We start from the raw sequence: 5,553 nt of genomic DNA, 5'->3' as shown, positions 1-5,553 counted from the left end.
TACAAAAAAAATGACCTGGGTGTGGTGTCAGGCACCTGTAATCCCAGCTACTCAGGAGACTGAAGCAGGAGAATCATTTGAACCTGGGAAGTGGAGGTTGCAGTGAGCCTAGATCGTACCATTTGCACTCCAGCCTGGCCAAAACAAGAGCAAAACTCCATCTCAACAACAACAACAACAACAACACAAAAGGGTTTTTAGCTTTGACATTATATGCATTAAGCTCTTGGAATTATATGAATTATTTTATGCATGGGTAGTTACATGCATTTTCTTTAGGGAGGGGATCTGTCGAATTCTGGACTTTCTTGACTGGCTGGATAAGACAAACCTTGAGCATAAAAGTATTTTATTGGCTTATTTTCCTGGAGCTCATACCCCACTCCCTAACAACTTCCAGAGTGGCTGAATCTAATTGCACTGTTTCTGTTTTTGTATGCCTTGCAACTCTTGCCCCTGACTTCATTCGGATTTGGGGTTCTTTTTACTTTGTGGACGAAAAAGACACAAGGATGACTCCACACATTCATACCTACCAGCTTAGTACCACCCAGTGGTAAGAAAATGACTCTCAGTCCCTACATGGGTCATATAGATGGCCATCACCACTCACTGGGTCTAGGGTGTTGAGCCATTCTGGTTGATCAGCCTGAGTCATCTTTGCACCCTGCCCCTAAACATTGATATTGACATTCTTACAGAACACACAGAGTCAGAGAAGAGTTCTCTAAAGGCACCAGGAGAAGGGGGTTGGGAAGTACATGGAGCAGATAAAGCTCTAGCAAACAGATTTTTTGGGGGTCCACCTTCCCCAGATTCTCAAGGGATCTGTTTCAGAAAGGTCAACAAAAGTTTTCTTAGGAGCAAAGGCTATGTTATGGATCTCCTAGTAGATTGCACGAAACACTCTCCTGGCCTAACTCGAGGAGGCAGAGTACTTGGTTTTCACACAGTAACATATTTTTTCATCTATACAGGTGTGCTTTGAATACTCCCTCTGCAATATAAATGTTGTTTTGCCTTTGGGTTCACTTCATCTGCATAGCCTACTGATAGGAAAGTTGTCAATTTACTTGGAACAAATAAAGACAATTCTGTTTTCTGTAAAATATAAAATGCACATGATATGATTTGATCATGGCTGCCCTTCTGTGAATGTGCATTCCTGAATGACTGTCACGAATTTTATCAATCAGAACTCAGGAGAGTACTAATCCAGAGAGATGTCAAATCCACAGTTGTTTGTTCTTGGCCTCAATCTCAGCGCCTGGGAATTCTTCAGTAGCAGCACATGCACCATGGCTTAATATCTTTACAGAATTACATGAACACACAACTTTTTTGTCTTTCTTTTTAGAATTAAAATAAGTAATATTTTAGGCCATTCTAAAGTGGAGACTAATATTTCCCAGGACTGATAGAAAACTTCTCACCAGGAAAATAGAAATGAGATGATAATTTGTGCAGAGGGGGCCTTCAAAGAAAAAAGAGTAGGCTTCCATTGCTTTTAATTAGGGAGTCTATTTTAATGCTCCATTGAGGCTCTTTTTGATGGCACATTAGGGTCCATTGGGAAGGATATTAATTAAGCTCCAGGGTATTCTGTGTTGGAGGTCAAATGGGATAAGCTGGCATTATCGAGCAGCAAGGAAGAGAGGAAAAGTGGGAAAAGATTGTGAAAGCCAGGTGTATTGGTTCCAGTGCTGGCCAAGCACTTTGTCTGAGGGGAGCAATGTTGTATCAATAGCCCACCAGCTGTCCAGTCCTTCAGGGAATAGAGTTCTACAACTGGGAGAATTCTACCTGCTATTTCCTCAGGACAACTGTAACATTCAGGGGACCTGTGCATACCTAGGTGATAAAAGCTATATTTCTCACCTATGGGTGGTAACTTGGCTTTTGGGCTTACCCTGAACTGTGATAATAGGGAAGGAACTTTACTTTCCATATGCAACATTTTCAATTTAAAATTGCTGGAACGGTACAATTGACTGTGAAGGAGAGTCAAATACCAATGTCAGCACCATTCCCACTCATCTGAGATAGACTCCATGCCCTTGCCTAAATCACAGGGGCTGAAGCCTGGGAATGATATTTTCCAGAATTTCTTGCAGCAAGGTTTCAGATTAGACTTAATCCATGATGGGCACTAAGGTGTGATTAGAAAGTGGGCAGATGAGATCAGATGGGTTCCGGGTGATGGGGAGAGATCTGTGAAAGGATACAATGTACAGCTAGATAGGAGGAATAAGTCCTAGTGTTCTATACCACTGTAAGATGACTATAGTAACAAAAATATATAGTTTCAAATAGCTGCAAGGAAGATTTGAGACAATGAATGTGCTAATGACCCTGATTTGGTTGCTGTACATTATACATATGGAAACATTACTGTGTACCCCATGAATATGTTCAATTAAAAGTAGTTTTACAAAATAGTCCAAAAAAAGAAGAAGAAGAGCGGAAGCAAAATCAATATTATTGCTCCTCTGGCAGTTGTGGGCAGATGCATGGGTTCTGGCCTTTGCTTGTGAGCCTCTGCAGTGACCTGCAGGTGTTAACCTCGAATGATCTGTCTCTTGCTGCTGGCAGTTGTTCTATCAGTGATTGTTCTGAGACTTCTTTTTGTATAAAAATGGCATATTCTTTATTTTGCATACTTTAATTTCAGAACAAAATGAACAAAATAAACAAAAAAACCCCAGAATATATAACATCCAATTCTGCTGTCAGAGTAGGGAGGGAATGGGAACTTGACACCCTTGTTTCCTGCCTTCAACACAAGGACAGGAGGAAAAAACAAAAACAAAAACAATAGACATCAGCAGGAGGAACCAAGTGGGGCTGCCATGGAATCCATGGGGATACTACACAATGGTGAATTTTCCAACTATGAACTCCTAATCTACTTCTTCCACACGAGACTCATCCTTGTCACCCTCAAGAGGGGCGATCTCATCAGGAACCACAGCACTGTGTTCCTCTGCTGCCACTTAATCTTCATTGATACCTAGACCTAGCTTGATCATGCAGTAGGTGCGGTTGGAGTGGGTCTGGGGATCCTCAAGGGAAAAGCCAGAAGAGAGCAAGGCAGTTTCTAATGGCAGCACCACCAGGTCCTTGACTGCCTTGTCATTCTTGTCTGCCTCAGCCTTTTGCTGCAGCGTCTCCACAATGGGGTGGTCAGAGTTGATCTCCAGGTGCTTTTTGGCCATCATATAGCCCATGGTGGAGTTGACCCAAAGTGCCTGGACTTTCATGATCTGCTCTATATTGGCTGTCCAGCTGTAGGTGCTGGTCACAATGCAGCAGGGTGAAGACACAAGCCTACTGGAGATTGTCACCTTCTCAACCTTCTTATCTAAGATTTCTTTCATGAGCTTGCAGAGATTCTCAAACTTTGCCTTCCTCACTTCCATTCTCTTCTTCTCTTCATCCTCAGGTAGTTCCAGACCCTCCTTGGTAACTAAGACCAGGCTCTTCCCATCAAACTCCTTGAGTTGCTGCACACATAGCCGTCAATGAGCTCAGTCATATATACCACCTCGAAGCCCCGCTTCCACACCCACTCCACAAAAGCTGAGTTGGCAACCTGCTCTTTGCTCTCACCAGTGATGTAATAGATGGACTTCTGTATCTTCTTCATGCGAGAAACATACTCTGACAAAGAAGTCATCTCATCTCCAGACCAGGAGCTGTGATAGCACAGCAGCTCAGACAGGCGACATTGGTTAGTGGAATCCTTGTGGATCCCAAGCTTGAGATTTTTAGAGAATTTCTCATAGAATTTCTTGTAATTGTCCTTGTCTTCCACCAGCTCAGCGAAGAGCTCAAGGCACTTCTTAACAATGTTTCTGTGAATGACTTTCAAGATTTTGATCTGCTGGAGCATTTCTTGGGAGATGTTCAGGGGCAAATTCTCAGAGTCAACCACACCACAGATAAAGTTGAGACACTCTGGTATCAACTCATCACAGCTGTCCCTGATGACCACACAATGGACGTAGAGTTTGATGTTGTTTTTTTTCTTCTTGTTCTCAAAAAGATCAAAGGGAGCCCAATGAGGAATGAATAACAATGCCCTGAATTCCAACCGACCTTCTACAGAAAAGTGCCTGACTACCAAGTGGTATTCTCAGTCATTGGCGAGGCTCTTGTAGAATTCTCCGTACTCCTCTTGGGTGATGTCTTCAGGGTTTCTGGTCTAAACAGGCTTGGTCTTGTTTAATTCTTCTTGATCAATGTATTTCTCTTTGATCTTCTTAGTTTTCTTCTTCTTACCCTTACCACTGTCATCCTCCTCATCTGAACCCACATCTTTGATCTTGGGCTTTTCTTCATCATCTTTATTTTCCTCTTCTTTCTCACCTTTCTCTTCCTCTGTCTTATCATCACTAATTTCTTTCTCTCATTCCCTCTCCACATAAAGGGTGATGTATCCCAGCCTAGCAACTGAGAGTGCTTCTTCACTACTTCTTTGACCCGCCTCTCTTCTAAGTACTCTGCCTGATCTTCTTTAAGGTGGAGGGTCACTTTGGTACCCCTGCCAAGGGGTTCACCATGGTCAGCATGCACAGTGAAGGAACCTCCAGCAGAAGACTCCCAGGCATACCATCATCATTGGGCTTTGTGATCACAACCACTTTCTCTGCTACCAGGTAAGCAGAATAAAAGCCAACACCAAATTGCCCAATCATGGAGATGTCTGCACCAGCCTAAAGAGCCTCCATGAATGCTTTGGTATGAGACTTGGCAATGGTTCCCAAATTATTTGTGAGATCAGCTTTGGTCGTGTCAATGCCTGTGTCTACCAAAGTCAGGGTACGTTCCTGAGTGTTGGGGATGATGTCAATTTTCAGCTCTTTCCCACTGTCCAACTTGGAAGAGTCTGTCAGGCTCTCATAGTGAATCTTGTCCAAGGCATCAGAAGCATAGAGATCAACTCCCGAAGGAAAATCTCCTTGTTGGAATAGAAGGTATTGATGATGAGAGACATGAGTTGGGCAATTTCTGCCTGAAAGGCAAAAGTCTCCACCTCCTCCTCTCCATGGTGCACTTCCTCAGGCATATTGAAAAGAAAAGGCTTGCACATATTAGACAGTAAGGTGGGCTGACTGTCCAACACATAGGCAGCACAAATGCTGCGCCAGAGTGACTCGAGAGCCATTCTGTGACTTTTTCAACTTCCGGGTCCTCCAAAAGCTGGGGAGAATCTGAGAGCTGGAGGGAGCTCTCTCTAGTTCTTTCCTCCTCATCTCTTCTAAGGATTTTGTTAGCATCTATTTCCCTTTTTATGTGAAATACCTGGAGTATATTTTTCTGACTGATGCTGACTACCCCTAATAAGATTTTACATAAGTAAACATGTCTATGAGTGAGTCAGAATGTAAAACATTAGATGTTTCAGACAGAAGCCTGAGGAGGGCTTTGGAAAAATATAAACTGCCATAAATATTGCTTTTGATTAAGCAGCTATTTGGGGGACAGAGAGCCTATCAGCATTTCTAGGCAGTCACTGTTTCATGTGAAAGAATGTACCAAATATTAGAACGT

At 42.9% G+C, this 5,553-nt stretch overlaps 1 pseudogene; it reads right to left on the bottom strand.

The window, feature by feature from the left end:
* Positions 1 to 2,900: 2,900 nt before the first annotated feature.
* On the bottom strand, positions 2,901 to 5,113 carry LOC117085147 (annotated as a pseudogene).
* Between the last annotated feature and the right edge of the window lie 440 nt (positions 5,114 to 5,553).

The sequence above is a fragment of the Trachypithecus francoisi genome, unplaced genomic scaffold, assembly GCF_009764315.1.
Source record: "Trachypithecus francoisi isolate TF-2019V2 unplaced genomic scaffold, Tfra_2.0 Lachesis_group1, whole genome shotgun sequence".
NCBI classification, from domain to species: domain Eukaryota; kingdom Metazoa; phylum Chordata; class Mammalia; order Primates; family Cercopithecidae; genus Trachypithecus; species Trachypithecus francoisi.
The sequence above is the reverse complement of the archived record's forward strand: the minus strand, read 5'-3'. Positions and strand labels throughout refer to the sequence as shown.